We start from the raw sequence: 12,559 nt of genomic DNA on the forward strand, positions 1-12,559 counted from the left end.
GCCAATGGAAAAACATTTGTTATCACTCTGATAAGTAAGCCTATTTCCATTTATCAATTAATCCTGATCTCCTCACTGTTCTTTTTGCGGAAAGAGCAAATCTTTTGGAGTATTGCATTTTCAGTCCTAGCTAGCTAGCTATATGTCTCCGGCGGCCGTCATCGCAAGGCCTTGTTCAACAACGTACGCATGCCACAAGCGTATAGTATAAAAGTCCCACCAATTGATCACGTGACGTGATGAAGAAGAAGACAAGTGAATCGTAACATTACCTACTCCTAATTCTAAAGGGAGTCAAAATTAACTTTAGCTTTACTAGCTAGCGTTGATATTGTCAAATATAAATTAATATCACTGGACTAGATTAATTACATGCATGATTTAAGATTTCTTAGAGATAGAGTCCAACTTAAAATTAATTAATTGATACTAATAGCTGTTGTATTCTCTAGCTAGCGTTTATTAAGTAATTTAGGTGGGCGATAAGCTAGTCTAACACATGCATACTTTCTACATCAAAAGAACAATATTTGGTACATAATGTTGAGTTTTTTTTTTTGGGTTGTTGTTGGTGTTGGAATGTGTCCCACATCGCCTAGACATGCTCTGTCTGTGCTGGTTATAAGGCCTCAGTTTCCCTCTTCTTAATACCTGGGTTTTAAAGAGTAGTGTGAGCTGAGTTTTTCAACTTGATATCATAACTTGGTTGGGCCTTTGTTTGATGGACCGTTGTCTAGTTGTCATGTGTTGTGGTCCAGGAGGATGTGTTGGAATGTGTCCCACATCGCCTGAACATGTCCTGTCTGTGCTGGTTAGGAGTAGTGTGAGTTGGGCTTTTCAACTTCTGGAATAATTGGATTTGGATCAAACTTTTTCTCTTTCCTTAAAGCACCTATTTTAAGTTAACCAAAATGATATACCCCAAGGAAGATTTATTATTTTGGTGAGTTGATATAATTAGAACGGTTAGAACATCACCCTAGCTAAAGCTATTCACTTAATTAACCCACAACCATTCTATTATTTGGATGGATACAAGGATATGATATATAGCAGCTGCGCACATGAGCTCATATATTTTGGAGGCCCGAAACGAATTCCCTACATCGAGCACCTTGCATATTCATGAATTTTCATAATATTCAAAAAAAAAAACAAAAACAAAAAGTAAAGCAGTAAATGAAAGAGGAAGGGCCTGAGAATTGAAAAAATAAACATGGAGGTGCATGAGAGTCGAACTCCACACTCCCAATAACATGATAGCAATATGTGACCACTAAATCAAGTATCTAGTTTTTGTTTTTATATGAAAACATTATATTATTAAGGGAAAATTTTATCCAAGTACCTAGCCTTTCACACAAATCACACATAGACACCTGACCTTTCTTAAATTTCATATAAACATCTGAGCTTTCTAAAAACTCATCAATTCAACACCTGACTTTTCTTAAATTTCATATAAACACCTGAGCTTTTTAAAAATTCATTAATTCAACACCTGTCATCACCCCTCTGTCTAAAACCAAACGGAATGGCTGATGTGCTCCAAGCAAAACAAGTTAAGTGCTCCAATTTTTAATTTGTTTGAACCAGTGCGAAGATCTTATTTTTTCTGATCATATTATCGTAAAGAATCATAATTAATTTTTTACTCTAAAGCTCTCGTTAGTCAACCCTAAGAAAGTCGTAAAATCAAATATCTCTTAAGGCTAACTAACGATAGCCTTAGAGTCAAAAATTAATTATGACCCTTTAGAATAAAATGATCAGAGAAATAAGATCTTCACATTAGTTCAAACGAATTGAAAATTGGAACAATTAATTTTTCAACCATGTATAGACCGTTTATATATTAAAAAGTATAGTTAAAAAAATAAGTGCTCCAATTTTCAATCTGTTTAAACTGGTACGAAGATCTTATTTCTTTGATCATTTTATTCTAAAGGGTCATAATTAATTTTTAACTCTAAGGCTATCGTTAGTTAGCCCTAAGAAATATTTGATTTTACGACTTTCTTAGGGCTGACTAACGAGAACTTTAGAGTAAAAAATTAAGTATGGTTCTTTAGGATAAAATGATCAGAAAAATAATATCTTCACACTGATTTCAAACAAATTAAAAATTGTAGCACTTAACTTTTTTTGCTTGGAGCCTCAGCCATTCCGTTTGGTTTTAGACAGAGGGGTGACGACAGGTGTTGAATTGATGAGTTTTTAGAAAGCTTAGGTGTTTATATGAAATTTAAGAAAGGTCAGGTGTTGATGAGTTTTTAGAAAGCTCAGGTGTTTATATGAAATTTAAGAAAGGTCAGGTGTTTATGTGTAATTTGTGTGAAAAGTCAGGTGCCTAGGTGAAATTTTCCGTATTATTAATATGTAAGTTATATTACAGTGGAGCCTCAATTTTGGAACAAAATTCAGGACGGGAAGCAATCGCTTCTCTTGCCTACCCTATGAGCCGGCCTTGTGAGTAGGTATAACTGTGGAGAGGTGTGGAGTCAATTTTTGTATAGTCTGAGGATTAATTCAATATGTCAATTAACCATTTTTCATTGCCAGATTAATCGTGAGTAATGAGGTTGAGATCTGGAACTTTCTACTTCCACGAGTCATTTTCATGGTTAGACCTTGGAACCGTTGACGGGTTCCTCCCACCATTTTGTTTTAACTTTTTTCTAATAAGGATCGATTATCTTTATATATACTTCATTATCTAGAAGAAACATTCACGAGAGAGTGAGAGATAGAGAGAGAGAGAGTAGTCACACTCAACAAAACAAATATAGTCAGCCAAAATTTGATTATTAATCTTAATACCTTAATACTTAAGACAAGATAAGTCACATTAAGCCTTGCGTGTTTTCCCATCATCCCAACGTCATTAAATGTAGTAATTGACGACTTCCAGCTGAAACTGATAGATATGTGCCAATTTCTTAGGATCCACGTGGATTTGCCTTGGATATATGTGTGTGTGTACAAATTAGTTTCGATCTAGCTCCATTCACAACATGTCATTTCACACTTCAAAAACGTAACATATACAATTTGGCCAATCAACACATATACAGCAATATTGCTGCATGCATGAATATTGTTTGGGGTACTCGATTGTGTCATTTGTAACGTTATTCATGGGAAATCGTAGGTTGGGACCAATATCGAACTGTGGGATTTTCGGCTCGATATCTATGTTTGTTCTTTATAAATCCCCTCGGATTCAAGGCCGCCCGGGCGGTCTAATCAGGTTTTGACTTTAGTGCTCTTTGAAAATCCTGCCCGGGCGGAAATCAATCCTGCCAGCCAGTGCGTACTATTCGCCTTCTTTGTTTGGTTTTGTTTCTCCGTTTGTTTTTTGGACATGTTTGGTTCGTTGTTTTCCCAATATCATGACCATCAATGGTTATCGGATTGTGGTTGAGTCCCTCGGGGGGGCCCGCCGCACAGCACAGACAACGGGATCAATCTGTCAGCCCATTCCTCCTTGAACATGCAATTAGTCAAAAAACAGTTTGTGGAGAAATCAACGTCAGAAATTTGGACGATCCTCATTGAATTTCTTCCTTCCCTGTCTGTCATATATATTAGTGTGTAACAAATTAAATACTAGCTAGCTAGCTTTTAAATAAATTGCTCCTCTCTTGTCTTCTGAAAAGATATAATATCACTAATTAATCGGGAAATTTAGGTACGTTCAATCGTACATTTGGATTCGTTTACGTTATTTACTATACCTACATTTCCCAGTTCTACAAAGTCCAAAACACATCAAAACTAATACCTTGTCAATTCTTTCAAACGTAGTTTAATTACTTGTAAAGTATGAATTAAGTAATGAACGAGTAGAAGATTTCCTAATTAAGGTTTTACTAGGGCCCAAAACCAGCTTGGACTAGTAGGATTTTAGTGTTTCCCAAAAGTGCTCTAATGCTAAAGGGACTATTTTTTTTTTTTTTCTCTGTAAAGAATAATGCTCCTTTAGCACTTATGAAAAAGTAGGCTTCAATTGTTAGAGAAAACGATAAATGGACAATAATGTATGTATATATATGCATATATACATTCAACAAGCCAATTAGAAAAAGAAAAAATAAATAAATTCACCAACTTGCAAAAGTGATATTACTTTTTAACAATTTTATTAGGAGTGATTTTCGCACTCCCAAATTTGTTAACCGCACTCTTAAGGGAAGTGCGAAAGTCAATATTATTAGAAGACGGTAATAGTGTAAAATAAAGAAGAAGTGTGGGTAAACAAATCTAGTCATTCGAGAAGGGCTAACCCCGCCAGATCGGAAATGAGAAGGGTCGACGAACTATGGCCGGGTAGATTGACCATAGACAGGGGAAGGATTCAATCACGACTCACCAGCCAAAAGCTTCGCTATATGACTTCAGCTGCCTTTTGAGACCCAAAAGAAAAGAAAACAACGACAACAATTGGTTTGATAAATGAGAGCTGAACGAGCCTACCAGTTTATTGTTATAGTTTGTTTTAAAAGCTTAATAAATTTCTAAAATTTGTTTTAAGTTGTTGGAGTTTGTCCCACATCAGTTAATTATCTTCTCTAAAGCTAATATATGAGTTTGAATGGCGTCTTCACTCATAGCCAATTGGTCTCGAGTTTGATGCTTTAATATGGTATCAGAGCAGGTAATAAATCCTGTGCTGGAACCTTACCACCTGCTTAATGTTAAAATGTTTACACATGTTTAGTCCGCTTATGGAGGAGTGTCACGCTACACGTGAGGGGGTGTGTTGAAGGCATAAATAATAAAGTTGTCACTCTCTCTAACAGTTTAAGCTTTGAGATGAGTTTTAGTAGTTAACATTTTTAACTAATATGGTATCAAAGCTAGGAGATCGTTTAAGTTAGTATATGAGTCTGTGCCTCTTCACTCATAGCCAATTGGTCTTGCGTTGGATACTTTAACATTTACTTGTTTAATTATAAGATGAGTTGATCTTCAACGTTTGAGAGCTTTATCGAGCTAGTCGATATTCTTCAGTGATTTTTGAATTTTTTTAAACACTGTGAGCCGAACGAGTGGAGTATTGACTTGTTTGAGTTTGGTTTAAAAGTATAATGAGTTGTCAAAAATATTTAAGTTTGTTCTAACTATGAAATAAATTGATCTTCGAAGGAACTTAATTTAAGCGAGCGAAATGTTGACCATGGGTAGACTCGGAGCCGTTCCACTTTTTAGAAAAAATAACTTTTGGAAAAAGAAGGTAATTTCAAGGTCAAAAATCATGTGTTTACGCAAATAATTTTCCTACCAATATGGATATTGTTTGATAGATCTCATTGAGATCTTTTAAATAGTGCAAAAAAATTGAAAAAATATTTTTTATTTTCGTTTTATCTATGTTTGAAATTACTTTCTTTTTGAAAAAGAAGATTTTGGAAGAAAGCGGAACGGAATTTCTTGAGCTATTGCGGAAAATGTAAATGATAGACAGATTCAAAATAGGGAAAATGACCTCCAATGACGTATTTTGATAATTAATATCTGGCAATGACATGCTGAGAACATTTGTTAATGTTGAAAATGTCATTGACGGATATTAATTATCAAAACACGTCCTGGACCATCATTTTCCCTTCAGAATAAAAGACTAACCACGAACGAACGAGTCCATGATCTAAGGCCCCGTTCTCTTGAACTTAATTTAAATATATGAGAGTTTTGTCCTTATTTGAATTTTTTTCACATTTGTTAGTTTTGCGTCAAACTTTTGTGGGTTATTAATTCCTCTCGACGAGAGAAATCGAAAAAGTAAACTTTTGGCACTTTTACCCAAGTATTTTGAGAAATGGGGTAACCATTTTTTAGCAAATAACTAACATTTTTTGTGCTAAAAAATGGTTATTTCTCAAAATATTTGGGTAAAAGTAAAAAATTTTCTTTTGTTAAGACGAATTAATAACCTACAAAAATTTAACACAAAATTAACAAACGTAAAAAAAATTCAAATAAAAATAAAATTTTCAGATTTAAATTAAGTTGAAGAGAATAGGAAAGATATTTGACAATGACTTGTGAAACTCCGACTCTTTTGGTTCTAGAAAGTGGTAATGTACGAATTAATCAAACAGCAACAGTGTCTTCGATGGGGGGGGGCAATTAATCAACAAACTTGGAATATTACGCGCTAAAAGTGATGGGGGCCGGCGGGGGGGAGGGGGGGCGCGAATTAATCAACAAACTTGGAATATTACGCGCATGTGAACAGCTAGAAGAGAAGATTTGTAGGGATTTGAGAAAGTGATAATACTGTGGGGTGGGGGGGTTTGGACAATCTCTATTGATTGGTATAAACACGATCGAGGTTGAGAAGTCAGCAGCTAGTACTGCTCGCTCTTTTCAAACAAACAAAAAATACTTTAATAAATCAACCACCACTTTCGAAGTGGCCGGGGGAGGGGTTATAACTTATATATGTTGTCTCTTTCATGGTGGAGACTTATTATTGTAGTGTCCAATTTATAAGGGAAAAATTCCACAACGTTCATCATGTGTACGTACGTATCACAATCACAACCTAAATATGTGTCTAAAATAATTGCAGTTACCGGCAAGCAAACGGTTAAGATTTGATGGGTTTGCAAAAATCAAGCCAATGAAGATGACAAGTCGAACAAGTCTCTAAACTGATTAATTTGATGCATGTTGTCTTAGATGAACTTCTAAGGTTTTTGAGAAATGGGATAACCATTTTTTAGCAAATAACTAACATTTTTTGTGCTAAAAAATGGTTATTTCTTAAAATATTTGGGTAAAAGTAAAAAATTTTCTTTCTTTAAGACGAATTAATAACCTACAAAAGTTTAACACAAAATTAACAAACGCGAAAAAAATTCAAATAAAAACAAAATTTTCAAATTTAAATTAAATTCAAGAGAATAGGAAAGATATCTGACAATGACTTGTGAAACTCCAACTCTTTTGGTTCTAGAAAGTGGTAATGTACGAATTAATCAAACAGCAACAGTGTCTTCGATCCGTGGGCCATGTCTTAGGCCCCGTTCCAAAAATTTTCTTAAAAAATAAGTAGCTTATTTCACATTTTTAAACTCAAAAATAATGTAAATGAAAAATATATTTTCAATTTTTTTTGCATCGTATAAAAGATCTCGATGAGTTCTTTCAAACAAAATTCATATTGCATATTTTTAGATTTCAATAAGTCCATAATATTTGAGCTTGAAATTGCCTTCTTAAAAAATAAAAATTTTTTTCGCGTTCTGGAACGAGCTCTTATTACCATAGGGAGCAAGACTGACAAGCTAAAAGTGATGGGGGCCAGTTACCAAAAAAAAACAAGTGATGGGGATCGCCGGGGGGGGGGGGGCGGGGGGGGGGGGGGGGGGGGCGCGAATTAATCAACAAACTTGGAATATTACGCGCATGTGAGCAGCTAGAAGAGAAGATTTGTAGGGATTTGAGAAAGTGATAATACTGCGGGGGGGGGGGGGGGGGGGGGGGGGGGGGGGTGGGGAAACTCTATTGATAGGTATAAACACGATCGAGGTTGAGAAGTCCGCAGCTAGTATTGCTCGCTCTTTTCAGACAAACAAAAAATACTTTAATAAATCAACCACCACTTTCGAAGTGGCCGGGCCGGGGGAGGGGTTATATATATATGTTGTCTCTTTCATGGTGGAGACTTATTATTGTAGTGTGCAATTTATAAGGGAAAAATTCCACCACGTCCATCATGTGTACGTACGTATCACAATCACAATCACAACCTAAATATGTGTCTAAAATAATTGCAGTTACTGGCAAGCAAACGGTTAAGATTTGATGGGTTTGCAAAAATCAAGCCAATGAAGACGACAAGTCGAACAAGTCTATAAATTGATTAATTTGATGCATGTTGTCTTAGATGAACTTCTAAGGTTTTGTTTGGGGTAATATTTTAAGGGAGGTTTTATTTAGGATTACTAAATGCTTAATTGGGAAGAGAGAGAGAGAACTCATTGAAAACCGGGTTGAGATAGAAGAAAGAAAGGCTTTGGAACCCAAAATCAATAGTTTTATCTTTGGAACGTGAGATTAAATAAGTCTCTCTCTGATACCATATAAAAAAAAATCCTTAGACTCAATCGGTGGAGTGATTCTAAGATTAATTATTTTGTGATCATTGCGGCCAACTCCATATCCAATTATTGTGAGATTAATGTTATCTAACAATGGTGACGCTATTTTATTTAGCATCGCCAATATAATATACTAGTAATTGTTTGGAATTAAAATACATATGTAGATCGGCGAGCGGGAAATTAATTCACAGGGATACAATAATAATAATAATAATAATTATTATTATTATTATTATTTTGCTGCTAAGTAAATGCAGTTATTGAGGGGTCCAAATGTAGGTAGCTAGATGATCAGTGTAAATGAAAATATGGGGTTGAACAAATTAATTAATACAGTATATATAGCTTGGGAAATCAGGCCTTGACCTGCAGCTGCCGCACTCACCCGAAGGGTCTTTCGAGATTCTAATAGTAGTGTGTGGCCCGTGTTCCTTTGATTTGGGATCCTCCTCCGTTGGTTCGTGGGTTTCCTAGCCTTCTTGCTCAATCCTGCACAGTGAACGCACGACTAAGACCTGGCCGGGGGTCACCCGGCAAAGCCCTCCGGCGCAAGGATGAGTATGTGTTCTTGGAGAGGATAGAGACTAGGGTTTTTTGTAGGGTAGAACGTACATATCTCTCTAGGGTTACTCCTCCAGTATTTATAGAGTCTCCTTAGCTTGCTCTCCAAGCACATGCATGTGCCTTGCACGAGCTGAGTGACATCACTGAACAGATCTAGTAACCGTTTTAGGCGTGAGCTAGCACACCCATGTGCATTCATGATTATCTTGTAAGCATAACCGTTTTCGCACGTGAGAGGTCATGTGTTTAAACGGGCGGCCGAGCTCCATATTCGGTCGAGTCTGACGTGAGGCTTGGATGAGGGGTTTTCAGATAAGGCTGTCTCCCTAGAAATGGCCAAGCGTGTGTGATACAATTTTGCTATCAATCATAAGATGGGCATGTCGTGGATCAACTGAAGGTGACCGAGCCTGCATGACACCTTTCTTCAGTCAACCGTAAGGCGGGCGCGCCTTGGCTCAACTCATGGGCTCCGATCCATGGCCGAATATGGATCTAGGTTCAGCCACGATTGATTAGCGCGAGCAGTCATGTTCGGCCTACTACAAGTAGCACTCTTCACATATATATATATATACATATATATATATATATATATAGCCATAAATCTAGCTTCCAAAGCTATATAGTTCCAATAGTTTGATTCTTCGATCTGTTATTCAAAAAGTTAGGTTCGTTATTCCAATTATCTTTGTACGTGTGTATGTGTGTTGCATATGTTATCATGCACGGAATAAGGAAATGATAACAACAATCAAATTAAACACTCGAAAGAAACATATATATATATCAAAATGATTTATGCATACATTTGCTTTATATATCTTATCTTATTTTATTACATATATAAAAAGGCGAAGATGATCAACGAATAAATATCACTACCAAAGATGAGAGTATATATGTACAAACACAATGGGTACTCAACTGTCCGGTAAGTACGTAATCTCACATAGAACGATAAAACAGTACCCAAAGCTCCTAGCTAATTAATATACAAATTAAAATATTGCAGTCAATTACGAATGAGGCCAACTATCCTATAAGTATATTGATGCATCGCAGCTTCCTTTTACGAAATTAGTTATAAAAAGAGATCACGAACTTGCTTATGTTAAAGATTATCTATTTGAAACATAAACACAAATAGATATGAACTAGAGGAACTCCATCTACGAACACACAATTATGAGAAAACTTCTCAAATTTTCATTAATCAATCATAAAACTTATTTGCCCTAAGACTTACATCTCAATTTATAGTAAAGTATTACTAAAATAGTAAAAAGGAAATAAAATCAATCTTAATTCTTCTTGACCAAGCATCCTACAAAATAGGAATGATAGTTCAAAACAAATTAGGAAACTAAGTACTTCTTAGAAAACTTATTCCTAAAATTGAAACTCCCTAACAAAATTACTAAAATCAAAATAAGAAAAATTAGAAAACGCTAGTATTTATTAAATTATTTAAATTTCCATTCCGCATCATATATTCTCCCTGTCTTGAAGAAACACATCCTCGAGTTTATATAGTCGAATTTGTCGAATCTTGTCCGCACTAATTTTGTACTTAAAATTGATTTTTCCAAACCCAAATTTTAAAGAAGAGTCTTGAAAAATAAAAGTAACAATTGCTTTCCCAATTTTCTCTAAGTACGCAACCCAAATATTCTTCTTTACAACAACTCCAATATATTCCCAAAAAGGATCCACGCATTGATTATGGGAGACTTAAAGATTCATCCTCCAACCTCATCTAACGTAAGTATCCATCCCGGTCATTTTGAACTATTATGTTTTCATCCCCACTTTTAAATAAACCCAATATTGCCCTTTTATACACTATATCACTTACAATCCCACAATTTTAGGAAGCAAATATAAACATACACATAAATAAATATCTTATTAAAAAGGGTAAGAAAGGGTAAGATAGGTAATTCACCATCTGAAAGGATGAAAACATAACTCCAAAAAATGGACAGGATGAAAACTTACGTGACATGACAGATAAGGATGAATATTTAAAAACTCCTTAATATATTGAGTGTTTTCATAAAAGAGAGTTTCTCGTTTTTCCTATAATTCTATTAATCTGTGTGTTATTAGATTGTGGAAGAGTTGTTCTTTACTCATGGGGGTGATTCTGTTCTTGTTCACGTTTCTAGTTGCGTCATTTATAATGTGTCTGATCAAAATACACACACACACTCACACACACGAAAAACATTAACAGTACTTATGGTAATAATTGATCGGGTTGAAAATGCATGCTAGCTTGGGTTGCATATCACAAATGAAGTGCCTTTGCTGTTTTCAGTTTAATGGACCTTTGCACCGCTTTCTATCATGATTAAATATCATGAAATTAATTCACAAATTAATGGCTTAAGGCACTACTCTTTTTATTAGGAGTATATCTTGGATAATGAATGGTTTAGGATGAGAGAGAGAAGGGGTCGTTATCAGGTTAGGTGATGAGATCGAATTTTCTATCTCATCTTCAAATCTAGCAATCACCTGACAACGACATTTTTCATTTTCTTAATTTCCAAAGATAATTACATATTCGATCGGATGAACGAGAATGAAGACTCAGATTATGAGAACCTTTTCACACACCCAAATTTGGCCCCCACCCATGATTATCGAAGCATGATCAAAGTTGACGTCTGAACCGACCATCCGCCGCCCTCCTTCCACTCGTCCAGATTTTCTTATGGTCCGGATTTTTTCTTTCCCGATTGATTTGTGATGATTCGAGCCGCTCAATGTGTTCAGAACGTGATTTTAAGGGTACCTCCGAGAAATCAGCAGTTTTTTACTGAACCGTTCAATAAAAAATTGTTCGGATCAAGCCCTTCCTGATCATTTTTTTTGCTGATTTCAATCGTGTCCCCTTAAAATTACGTTCTGATCACTTTGAGCGGCTCGGATCATCGAATTTTGATCAGGAAATGCGAGGTCCGGACGGTCTGGACCGTAAGGCGTCCGGACCTGAAAAAAACTCTCTCTCTCTCTCTCTCTCTCTCTCTCTCTCTATATATATATATATATATACTAGTGTAATTCCGCGTGCTTCGCACACTGTTGTGTGCTCATTGGTGTAACTATTAACTGTTCATATATGTAAGATAGTTTAGATTAGGATATTGTTATGGAAATAAAGAAATCGTAAGAGTAAGTAATTGAATGAAAGGTCATTTTAAAAAAGAAAAAATAAGAATATAGTATTTTTAAGCAATACAAAAGGAGTTCTTGTACGGAAAAAATAACATATAGAACACTATTTTGGAGTACCAAAATATTTTTAATTTTGTAGACTCAAATAATTAATTAAGACTATTGTAATTTCATAGATCATGCAAGTAATTTAATCCAACATATGCACTAAAACCGAAGAGAGTCACAAATAGCTCAACCTTGTTAAAAATATGGATTATAAAGAATGGTATTTCTGATTCCATCAGGACAAATTAAACATTGCATAAACATAGATCAAAGAAATAGGTCTTTGGATTAAAATATAAATTCATTCTCAAACAATAGCAACAATAATCAAGATAATGTCATGGATTAGATTCTAAAACTGTGCAAATAATGAGGCTTTTTCGTCTTTGTGTTTTGAAAAATAACTGTAAAACCTTACCGCAAGAGAGCCCTTCTCCAAAAATATCGAACAAAATTAGAGCTCGGTTTGCTAAGAGCACACAACAAACTATCAAGCATTGATGTTGAAAAAAAATAGAACCATAAAAGTAAAACAATTAGAAAACCCCAGAAAGAAGAGACCACTCAAAATACTTATGATTTGAAGTTCTAACAAAATCATAGTCTAGGGTTATGAAATCTAAGAGAATTTGACCACATAGTTGCTT

Source organism: Rhododendron vialii, chromosome 10a (genome assembly GCF_030253575.1).
Source record: "Rhododendron vialii isolate Sample 1 chromosome 10a, ASM3025357v1".
NCBI lineage: Eukaryota > Viridiplantae > Streptophyta > Magnoliopsida > Ericales > Ericaceae > Rhododendron > Rhododendron vialii.